Source organism: Oncorhynchus mykiss, chromosome 21, assembly GCF_013265735.2.
Source record: "Oncorhynchus mykiss isolate Arlee chromosome 21, USDA_OmykA_1.1, whole genome shotgun sequence".
In the NCBI taxonomy this organism is placed as follows: domain Eukaryota; kingdom Metazoa; phylum Chordata; class Actinopteri; order Salmoniformes; family Salmonidae; genus Oncorhynchus; species Oncorhynchus mykiss.
The window spans coordinates 44011918-44024537 of NC_048585.1; the positions used below are offsets into that span (position 1 = coordinate 44011918).

At 44.5% G+C, this 12620-nt stretch overlaps 1 long non-coding RNA gene across 1 annotated transcript; it reads left to right on the forward strand.

The window, feature by feature from the left end:
• Positions 1-935: 935 nt before the first annotated feature.
• LOC118942933 lies at positions 936-7984 on the forward strand. The gene is made up of 4 exons (XR_005038610.1): positions 936-1684; positions 7382-7420; positions 7511-7533; positions 7766-7984. It is a non-coding gene; the product is annotated as an uncharacterized LOC118942933 (long non-coding RNA).
• Positions 7985-12620: the final 4636 nt, after the last annotated feature.

Here is a 12620-nt window from a genome sequence, read left to right on the forward strand (position 1 = left end):
AAAATGAGTAGAATTGAGCTCTTAAAACTGCACATGTGGTGGGTATGCAGACTGGAAGCAACTCGAGCCCCCTCATGATAAATTCAGAGTTGTTGTGTCCCCTACCCCAATCAAAGTTGCCCATCCCTGAAATAGATTTAGCCACGGGCCGATTTTTTTCTTAGGGGATGGTCGGGTGCAGGAACATATTTACAAATAATTTGTAGACTGCAAATTGACAGCAAGAACCCCAAACAGATATAATATTTGACTAAAACTAAAATGTTTTAACCTTGGTAACATTTGCATACATCACGGGTCTCTATTATGCGTGGGAATACTTGGGAACAGATCACTTCTAATCACTTGGAGCTTATTTCCTGGTGTTTTTAAGTATTTTATATAATAAATGCAACAACAGGCGGGCCGCCAGTTGGGGAACCCTGCTGCCTGTAGGTTCAACTCAACCCTACCCATAAATGGTTTGCATGACAATAGCCAAACGTTTATGTAGTCCTATCTAAATTAATTACAATGTAACAACTAGATGAAAATTGTCACTTTGAACAATATTGATTTCAATGGGTGGTTGCAATTGATGTGCTATATGGGAGAAACATTTGGGAATGATAAAAATGCAGGCCATTCGATAAGCATCGAAAGGAAAACGCGTTTTCTTCGAAATATTGTCTTAAAATCCCTCAACACACACACTCAATACAAACGGGCATTTACGAGTCTGGGCCACGTAAAAGCCCACGCCGCCTTTAGCCTTGGATAACTCGACAATGGAGAGAGAGCTGAAGTCGTTATTACACACCCTCCCTCTACAAACTTCATTGAGAGCTTTCTCCACATTATAAAGATAGGCCTATAATTATCGTTTACAAACGACTGCAAAGTAATCCCATAGGCTGCACAACTTTACTTCCGACATACCTTTTGTTCAATGAATTCCAGTAGATAGGCTCCATGTTGCTCACCGCCGTTCCCAGTAAATCCAGTAAGAATATCAGCACAAATCCCAGTTTACTCCCACTTCTCCGACACGCCATTGCAACTCCACAGCCCCTATGATTTAACCCCATTTAAAAATAAATGGTATATTTTCTATGAGGATGTAGATGGGGTGCTGTCCAAACAAAGGCTATGGCCGTGTAAGCTATAGGTGAGTCACTCAATGCGTGAGGAGGAAATATCGTGCCTTGGGCAACCGCATGGATATAAAACGAATAATAGAGCACACAACGTAGTAATTGACAACTACGGCAGAGAAAGTTGCTCTAGCTGTGTTCAATGGCTTGAGCACCACTCCCCTTCTTCCACAAAACAATAACTCCCGTTGAATCGATTTCTATCCGGATTTGATAGGCGCTCGAGGAGAGCTATTTTCTGTTGCGTGTTGGTGTTTCCTATAATTGTGTTTTCCAAACAATGTTCCCTTGTTCTCTGCGCCGATTCTCTTCGGTTTCTCTCCCATTCCTTTCTACTTCTTATTTTCTTTAGAGTTTTTTACTCCGATAAATAAATTGTAGTTTCAGAAGATTCGAGACATGAGCGCAAATGCTGTGTTTAAAAATAGAAGAGGCTTTTCTCCCGGTTTAGAACAGTAGCTCCACCAGAAGGACGTGTTGATGCTCGCTGGTCGGTGGATTTGTCATTGCACGGTTTGATCCACACTGCGCGTCCTTTCTCTTCTCTTCCAGTGAGTAAATCAATATCCTTTCCCAAACGATTTGCAAATGAGACTGGCAATTCAAACAAACAAACTCAGGTGGTGTTGACAAATCCAGCAATCAATTTATCACATAACACATCAAAACACTGGACTAGAACGAGAACTGAAGGCTAGAAGATCTCCAGCCTATTCAACTTCAGCCCTTACCAGACGAACAAGAGCAGAATAAAACTTTGAATAATACATCGAACTTTAACTCATCTTCGTATGTTATAGACTCGCCTGTCTGATGTGGCGAGTCATTTGGAATCTGGATGGCTTCCAATGGTTTCCATTCGATATGTCCCCCGTCTCACTAGTTCAAAATCCCACTCGTTTGACTTGCCTAACGCTCGGAGCACATTGACAGACTGACTGCTTGTTTGGGAAAGGGGAGGTGTATGTTCGAATGAAAAAAATCCCCATCTTCCGAATAGCAGGCAGGCGCACTAATGGATTGGAATTCTCTTTCAGCTTTTTTTTCTTCTGGTCGAGTCGGTTTTTAGCCCTCCCTCAATTTACATATAACCCCTCCTCCACCTGTGGGGTAAACTCAGGTTTAAACTCAATTCAACGGGCTTTATTGGCATGGGAAACATATGTTTACATTGACAAAGCAAATTAAATAAATAAAACAAAAAGTTAAATAATCAATCAGAAATGAACAGTAAACATTACACTCACATTTCAAAGGAATAGACATGTCAAATGTCATATTATGGCTATGTACAGTGTTATGATAGCTGTCGATATTTTCTGTCCTTTTCAAACACGCAAAAGCGACCCACCCTCTCCCTCCCTCTACTTCATCTGTTCGCAGACTCCAACAAACAGTCGCTCATTCACACTATCATGCATGACAAATGCTGCGATTTTTTTGGGGTGAGAGAGTTTGTGAAAGGGCTCGAGCGCCCCCAGTGTGTATTTCTTCATGTTCACAAACGTGGTAGCCCACTTATGTGATTTTCTGAAAGAAAATGATAGGTCTCTACTCTCTCATTACTAACATATAATAACGTTTATTTGACAATCCTGAAACGTGTATAAAGACAGAATGAATGTCATTCTAATGATGACATACATCCCAAGGCTATTACCCAGACTCCCAACAAGATTTTTCTCTCTGTGCTTTGACATTGTTTGGGAAGTATAGTCTAAGCAATAACTTCCAATACCAACAGTTGAAAGAGCCGTTTGATTTGACGATGTGCAGGGCATCGCGGACGACAGGCCACACACTATTGCTTACAGTGGAGCCGCGCTCGCCAAGAGAACAGACGGGGCCAAATGCCATCTGACTGTCAAGTAGAGACCAAAACCTTGCCTGCACTTCCACCCTGTGGTTAGCCATGGAAGTGCAACGTATCATCTGAACGTCTTTACTGTGTATTTACATGGTTTGATATCTTTAAAAAAACGTAACCCTTGATGTCCTGGTTCTGAAATGATTTCGTAATATATTTTCAGCGCAGATGAAACTAAGATGATAAAATAAGACAACATATTAAACTTAGGTTTATTGCTCTACACCGTGACATTAGTTTCATTCCCTATATGGGCACATTCCAGATGATGACAGGGCAGAGGCATCTGTGAGCTCAAATGGTAGGCCTAAGTAGAATGGTGAAGTTCCTATGTGCTGATCTAAGATCAGTGTTACGTTTTACCTCAAGACCGGGAAGAATGAGCTGATCCTAGATCTGTGCATTTTCAGTACCTGCACCCTGAGCAGCCGGGAGGTGTCTGTGCATCTGCGAGGTGTCACGTGTTGATGACATCAGTCTGGATGCCCACGTCTGTGTATACGGGCTCCTTGCCCAGGCGACAGAGCTTCAACAGGCAGTCAGAGTGGAGGGAGGACTCGGTCAGATCCTCAAACTGTCTGTAGCTACACTGTAACCTCTGTTAGTGAGTGAGTGAGTAAGTGGGGGGGGGGGAGGAAAAGAGAAAAGAAAGAAACAGAAGGTTGAGCCTTATCCGCTGTCTCAGAGAGAGGGATGGGAGAGGGAGGGCCAGGAAGAAGGCTGCGACTCACATGGGCCTATTATGGATGGAGAGAGAGGAGCGAGAGAAAGAGAGAAAAGAAAGAGGAAGGGGCTGCAGCAAGCTCACGTGGGCCTGTGATGAATGTGTGTGTGCGCCATAGTTTAGCGGTGTTCATTTATTCATGACCTCATTAAGGGTGCTGACCTTAAACTCTGTCTCGTACTGCATCCTCTCCCCTGTGACTCTAGCCAGACCCTGCTCCAGCTGCCACTGCCTAACACCACACACAGAGACAGAGACACACAGCCAAAAAACATGAGAGGGAGTGCACAGAGACAGAGACAGACGCACAGAGAGAGAGAGAGATTGCCAAAAACATGATGCAGACACACTGCAAGGCATGACATACAAGGGCATGCCCCCCCCCCCCCCCCCCCCAATGACACACAGTTACACACACACACGGCATGAGAAACACACAATGCGTGAGGAGAGAGCGAGAAAGGGCATAGTAGGGGAGAACGGGGTAAGTTGAGCCATTTTTAGGTGGGTCTTGCAAAGCAAAAATCAGGACTAAATCGTAATCATCCTTCTGCCTTTTTATTCTATTCCTCTTACACCGTTTCAGCTACTGTGGAAACGCCGTTCAAACCTGAAGATGTGTAGACTAGTCAGGACCAGTGTGGTTACATACAACTTTTTGATATCTTTTATACATTTTTTTGTCTTTAATGGGATTTCCTCAACATTATAAAGGGTCCCATTGTGATATCATGACTTCCAACATTCCATAAACTGTAAATGCAACCAATAATGCAACTTTTGACACAAATCAGCTACTTTGCCCACTTTGTGTTACGCTCGTGGTTTGAATGAGGAGACCAAGGTGCAGCGTGGTAGGCGAACATCTTACGTTTATTAAAATGAACACCGAAAAACAACAAAATACCAAACTAACGTAAAGTTCTGCAGGCTACACAGCACCTATACAAAATCAAGATCCCACAAACCTAGGTGGGAAAAAAGGCTGCCTAAGTATGATCCCCAATCAGAGACATAGATAGACAGGTGCCTCTGATTGGGAACCATACCAGGCCAAACAAAGAAATATGAAAACTAGATTGCCCACCCTTGTCACACCCCGATCTAACCAAAATAGAGAATTAAAAGGAGTCCCCCCCTAAGGTGCGGACTCTGGCCGCAAACCTGAACCTATAGGGGAGGGTCCGGGTGGGCATATACCCTCGGAGGCGTATCGGGCAGCAGGTGAGCGAGTGTTGGACAATGTTTTGGATCAGATGGCACGGCTGCACTACCTGATCGGAGTAACCCCTTTAGTTACGGCAAGCCTAAATAAGTGTCCACCTGGAGTAGAAGGACTGTCCTACTCAGTTATCACCATCACAAGATGGATGTTCTGTGTGCAAGGAGTTCAAAATATTATTTGTATTTTAGTTCAGGAGTCCAAATTTGCTTAACAAGTCACTTAGTAATTTGCATGGACTCACTCTGTGTACGATAGTGTTTTTAACATGATTTTTGAATAACTACCTCATCTCTGTACCCCACACATACAAGTATCTGTAAGGTCCATCAGTTGAGTAGTGACTTTCAAACACAGATTCAACCACAAAGACCAGGGAGATTTTCCAATGCCTCTCAAAGATGAGCAGCTATTGGTAGATGGGTAAAAATAAAAAAAACAGACATTGAATATCCCTTTAAGCATGGTGGAGTTATTAATTACATTTTGGATGGTGTATCAATACACCCAGTCACTACCAAAGCTATAAGCGTTCTTCCTAACTCAGTTGACGGAGAGGAAGGAAACCTCTCAGGGATTTCACCGAGGCCAATGGTGACTCTAAAACAGTTACAGAGTTTAATGCCTGTGATAGGAGAAAACTGAGGATGGATCAACAACATTGTAGTTACTCCACAATACTAACATAAATGACAGAGTGAAAATATTCCAAAACATGCATTCTGTTTGCAACAAGGCACTTTTAAGTAATACTGAAAAATGTGGCAAAGCAATTCACTTTTTTGTCCTGAATACAAAGTGTTATGTTGGGGCGAATCCAATACAACACTACCAATCTCCATATTTTCAAGCACAGTGTTGGCTGTGGAAAAAGTCAAGTGGTGTGAAAACTTTCTGAAGTCACTGTAGCTAACAGCTCTCTCATGTCTCATCATTTGAGCAGCCATAATGGAGCCGTTGCTATGGATACTCCCACATGCAGAGAAGCACATGTGGCAGCGCAGGCAAAAATAATGAGGCGGGTGAAGAGGGTGATTGAATTGAGAACAAGGAGGCAGCCAAGGCAACAGTGTACTCTTTCTCAGGATCGTGGCCCGTGCTCTAAACTCAACTGGCTAGTTTTCCTGTCTGTAAAGAGAAGGGCGGGCTGGACGTTGATCCCGCTGCTCTGAATGGATAGAGCGAAGCCTTCTCCGGTCACTCGCTTCATATATTTCACCCGATCACTTCTCATCGCACATATTTCAGTTTTCACACGTAGCAACTGTCGTTTAGACACTGGCCACAACTGCGGACCACAACCACACAACTGACCACAACCACACAACTACTAGCCTCTGCCGAGTCCCCAACAACTGGATGTTCTCGTTTTCAGGGGGAATGCAAAAGGGTCTGTGCTATCCGGGATCCTTGGGAGGCCCCTACCCAATTGAAGTTGCCATTTATCATGGTTAGGGGTTAAGGTTAGGTAAGGGTTATAGTTAAGGTTACCATAAGGGCTAGGGTAGGGACGTCCCAATGATCCCAGATAGCACAGCCTGTGATGCAACTTCCCCTTTTGGACAATAACAAGGCAACACTCTATTTTAACTCCTACTCCACGTTAGATTGGTTGAACAGTGTAGTAGAGGACCGTTTTTAAAATTCTCGTCAGGACCGGTACGTAGGGGATCTTGGTTTCAAGCGTCTGTTTTACGCCTGCTATGTTAGGTTACACAACTACTGAACCACAGCACCTACTCACGAAAACTACTGACCACAACTACTGACCACACAACTACTGAACTACACAACTACTGACCACAACCACACAACTACTGACCACAACTACCGAACCACAACACCTACTCACGAAAACTACTGACCACAAAACTACTGAACTACACAACTACTGACCACAACCACACAACTACTGACCACAACTACTGAACCACGCAAATACTTACCAAAACGACTAACCAAAAGTAGTACTGGCCACAACTACGGACCATGTCCATTCTGTAGGGCCCAAAGAACCTGCAACAACCACACAACTACTGACCACAACCACACAACTACTGACCACAACCACACAACTACTGCTCACACAACTACTGGTCTAGCTCTGGTCCTGCACTCTAAAAATGAGGGGTTCAACAAGTGTTTTTCGAAGAACCTTAGGGTTCTTGGCATTGAAAATGGCCCCAAAAAGGTTCTTCCAAGGACCCCATAGGAGGTGGGGTTCATCGAGGAACCTCCTTAGTGGGTGGGGGTTCTTGCAGGAACCTAACTGCCCAACGGAAACATTTGGATTTGAACGGACAGCATATGCAGGCACCTAACTGAAAAATGTAAAGATCTCAATTTAAGGTTTGTCCCTTGTATGATCTAAATTGATATTGTTTTATAACGATACCATCTATCTTTTCATATTTGTGCAAATCTTTCTAAAACAGAAAATGGACACCCTTCAATGGATATCAATCAACAAAGAGGTAAGAATACTGTATGTAGGCTATAAGAATATGTTGAAGGCTAGCTGTATAGCGTGCAGATGACTGAACTGCTCACTTTTGTGTCTGCAGTTATACAGAGGAGGCATACAAAGGTATGTAAAATTGCATTGGTATGTTATTCTGTTCACACTTACCATCCTCCTCCCTCACCTCGTCAATGAATTTCCCATAGGCCTCTACATTATGGACAAGGTGTGCGAATGAAAACTATTAACAAAACAGTTTTTTTTCCATTCACATTCACCACGAAAACCAAGTTATGAATTCTGTCTTGTGCATGTTCTGTTAATCATCTGTATAATCAAACATGTTTTGGTTTCACAGACTTCACCCTCCCTACACCTCTGATGAATATAACAGGAAACCTGTTCGATCACCATGCACTGCAAAATCATTCTGGCTGTGGACAAGGAGAACATCAGCACATTAACATCAACATGCCAGAGGATGTGTCCATTGGACTTGGGGCTCTGCTGAGAGTTTACCTTATTTCGATTCTTTTAAACTTCTGCTTTGCCACTAAAATCATAATAAACACGGAGAACTAAAATATTGTGTTATTATTATGCGTATTATTATTAATATTAATCATAATAATAAGGGGGGTAGTTAAAAAATGAACCCCAAAAGGTTCAAAATGTTCTTCAATCAGAAGAACCCCTAGAGGAATCTCCAGGAACCTTCTCATTTTAGAGTGTGGGCATAGCTAGTTAGCTCTGGTTCGCACTAGCTCTAGTCTGCACTATAAATTATAACTACATAAATGTCCATAAATGAGCATAAAATACCCACCAACAATCATTTTAACTCTTGAACCGTTCAAGCTAGAGACACCGAACCAACTTTCACATGTTCAGGCATTTCCCATCATATCAACCAATCTTCACCTACCTACTTTTTCAACTATAACCAGTCACCACCATTACTACTGCAGACACTACCACAACTAGAACTTATCTCAAAACCATACATACTTTAAAACAAGCTATTAAGCGCACCACATTTTCTTCAGGAAATGTTATTTTCAGTGATTACGGTGAGCCTAGAGAGTTCATTTATCAGATAGAACTACAGCCAGCTATCACTAGGTATACATACAACCCTGTTCTACGTAGTTCTTCACTACCACAGATATACTTGTAAAGAGTTAAAGCAAGTCCCATCTATTGTACTTCGTGTACAATGATCATCTAGTTTTACATTCAGCATCACTCTGTCAAGGGAAATATAGTTTCTTTCCAACAAAGATATCTACATATATTTCAGGATGTATCCCTGGAATAACTAGAATTCATGTAAACATTACAGTTTTGAAAACAAAGCTTGTCCAAAAAGTGGTCTCTTGGCTCAACTTACCCCAGGTATGGAAGTTGAGCTACGGGACAGGGTAAGTTAAGTTGAGCTGCGGGACAGGGTAAGTTAAGTTGAGCTGCGGGACAGGGTAAGTTAAGTTGAGCTGCGGGACAGGGTAAGTTAAGTTGAGCTGCGGGACAGGGTAAGTTAAGTTGAGCTGCGGGACAGGGTAAGTTAAGTTGAGCTGCGGGACAGGGTAAGTTAAGTTGAGCTGCGGGACAGGGTAAGTTAAGTTGAGCTGCGGGACAGGGTAAGTTAAGTTGAGCTGCGGGACAGGGTAAGTTAAGTTGAGCTGCGGGACAGGGTAAGTTAAGTTGAGCTGCGGGACAGGGTAAGTTAAGTTGAGCTGCGGGACAGGGTAAGTTAAGTTGAGCTGCGGGACAGGGTAAGTTAAGTTGAGCTGCGGGACAGGGTAAGTTAAGTTGAGCTGAGGGACAGGGTAAGTTAAGTTGAGCTGAGGGACAGGGTAAGTTAAGTTGAGCTGAGGGACAGGGTAAGTTAAGTTGAGCTGCGGGACAGGGTAAGTTAAGTTGAGCTGAGGGACAGGGTAAGTTAAGTTGAGCTGCGGGACAGGGTAAGTTAAGTTGAGCTGCGGGACAGGGTAAGTTAAGTTGAGCTGAGGGACAGGGTAAGTTAAGTTGAGCTGAGGGACAGGGTAAGTTAAGTTGAGCTGCGGGACAGGGTAAGTTAAGTTGAGCTGCGGGACAGGGTAAGTTAAGTTGAGCTGCGGGACAGGGTAAGTTAAGTTGAGCTGCGGGACAGGGTAAGTTAAGTTGAGCTGTGGGACAGGGTAAGTTAAGTTGAGCTGCGGGACAGGGTAAGTTAAGTTGAGCTGCGGGACAGGGTAAGTTAAGTTGAGCTGCGGGACAGGGTAAGTTAAGTTGAGCTGCGGGACAGGGTAAGTTAAGTTGAGCTGCGGGACAGGGTAAGTTAAGTTGAGCTGCGGGACAGGGTAAGTTAAGTTGAGCTGTGGGACAGGGTAAGTTAAGTTGAGCTGCGGGACAGGGTAAGTTAAGTTGAGCTGCGGGACAGGGTAAGTTAAGTTGAGCTGCGGGACAGGGTAAATTAAGTTGAGCTGCGGGACAGGGTAAGTTAAGTTGAGCTGTGGGACAGGGTAAGTTAAGTTGAGCTGTGGGACAGGGTCGGTTAAGCCGCCTACACATTTCTGTGCTAAATGAAATATAACCACTACCTTTTTAAAATCCTGTCAATCTTTATTTCCCAAACACAATCGCTTTTGGTCTTTTAATCATTACCTAAAACACTTAGTATTTTTTTTGTTGCACTTTTAATGCCAGGCCATGTGTTACCTCAAATCGCAGCAATAATTCCTTGCATTATGCCTGGGAAGAAAACACTTACATTTTCTCAACTTGCCAGTGGCTCAACCATTGGGTCAACTTAACCCAAGGTAAACAGTTTGACTATATCAGCCCACACAGCTACAAGGATGCACTTCCATGCTAGGTTTAGCACCTCATATAGAATCTTATAGAGACCAATCTTAAAATGATTCACAGTACTTTGGTTTAGAGTCAAGAATCATGAAACCATTAAACAAATTCATTTGACTGGGTGAAAATCTGTTTTCTGGACCTAACTTGCTTACCACTTTTTCCATGTGGTTTCTTCCTTCACAGACTCCATGAAATGACCTCTTCCTAAATATTTGGCCAAACTATACATTTTGTGAACGATTTCTTTAAAGCAAGGGTGGCTCAACTTACCCCTTTGGCTCAAATGACCCATTCTCCTCAATACTCTCCCTTTACACTATACAGAATGACAGAGAAGTATTCATATAGGCAGGTATACAGGAGGGAGAGTAATGCAGAGCAGAGAGATCGTGATAAAAGACGAGACATTTCTGAGCATCTGGGTGTGCTGTGCATATATGCATGTGGAGACATTCTTGCCTGTTTTGCATTTGAGAGAATTCCATCCTGAAGAGTCTGTCCTGGGGAGTCTGTTGGTCATTCTGTGCCTCTGGCTCCCTAACACACCTCTTCATGTCCTCCTGAGAGAGAGAGAGAGAGAGAGAGAGAGAGAGAGAGAGAGAGAGAGAGAGAGAGAGAGAGAGAGAGAGAGAGAGAGAGAGAGAGAGAGAGAAAATGTAGAAGTCGTACTTCAACTATTTGCACATTTTTACAACAATGTACACAACCAATAATATAACATTTGAAATGTCTCTATTCTTTTGAAACTTTTGAGAGTGTAATGTTTACTGTTCATTTCTGATTATTTCACTTTTATTTATGATCTATTCCACTTGCTTTGGCAGTGTAAACATGTGTTCCATGCCAATAAAGTCCTGAATTGAGAGCGAGGAGGGGTGAAGTGCGAGTGGAATCAGACAGGGGTCTGTACAAGCTGTGGAACACACACACACACGTTTAGATCTGTCCCACCTGGGCTTTAGCCTCCATGGCCTTTGCTTCTCTCAGTCGCTCCTCCACCACCTCTCTCTGTATCTCAGCACATATCCTTCCCGCGTGTTTCCTCCTCCATCACCTCTCTCTGTATCTCAGCCCATATCCTTCCCGCGCGTTTCCTCCTCCATCACCTCTCTCTGTATCTCAGCCCATATCCTTCCCGCGTGTTTCCTCCTCCATCACCTCTCTCTGTATCTCAGCCCATATCCTTCCCGCGTGTTTCCTCCTCCATCACCTCTCTCTGTATCTCAGCCCATATCCTTCCCGCGTGTTTCCTCCTCCACCACCTCTCTCTGTATCTCAGCCCATATCCTTCCCACGTGTTTCCTCCTCCATCACCTCTCTCTGTATCTCAGCCCATATCCTTCCCGCGTGTTTCCTCCTCCTTCACCTCTCTCTGTATCTCAGCCCATATCCTTCCCGCGTGTTTCCTCCTCCATCACCTCTCTCTGTATCTCAGCCCATATCCTTCCCGCGTGTTTCCTCCTCCATCACCTCTCTCTGTATCTCAGCCCATATCCTTCCCGCGTGTTTCCTCCTCCATCACCTCTCTCTGTATCTCAGCCCATATCCTTCCCGCGTGTTTCCTCCTCCACCACCTCTCTCGGTATCTCAGCTCATATCCTTCCCGCGTGTTTCCTCCTCCATCACCTCTCTCGGTATCTCAGCCCATATCCTTCCCGCGTGTTTCCTCCTCCACCACCTCTCTCTGTATCTCAGCCCATATCCTTCCCGCGTGTTTCCTCCTCCACCACCTCTCTCTGTATCTCAGCCCATATCCTTCCCGCGTGTTTCCTCCTCCACCACCTCTCTCTGTATCTCAGCCCATATCCTTCCCGCGTGTTTCCTCCTCCATCACCTCTCTCTGTATCTCAGCCCATATCCTTCCCGCGTGTTTCCTCCTCCACCACCTCTCTCTGTATCTCAGCCCATATCCTTCCCGCGTGTTTCCTCCTCCATCACCTCTCTCTGTATCTCAGCCCATATCCTTCCCGCGTGTTTCCTCCTCCATCACCGCTCTCTGTATCTCAGCCCATATCCTTCCCGCGTGTTTCCTCCTCCATCACCTCTCTCTGTATCTCAGCCCATATCCTTCCCGCGTGTTTCCTCCTCCATCACCTCTCTCTGTATCTCAGCCCATATCCTTCCCGCGTGTTTCCTCCTCCACCACCTCTCTCTGTATCTCAGCCCATATCCTTCCCGCGTGTTTCCTCCTCCATCACCTCTCTCTGTATCTCAGCCCATATCCTTCCCGCGTGTTTCCTCCTCCACCACCTCTCTCGGTATCTCAGCCCATATCCTTCCCGCGTGTTTCCTCCTCCATCACCTCTCTCGGTATCTCAGCCCATATCCTTCCCGCGTGTTTCCTCCTCCACCACCTCTCTCTGTCTCAG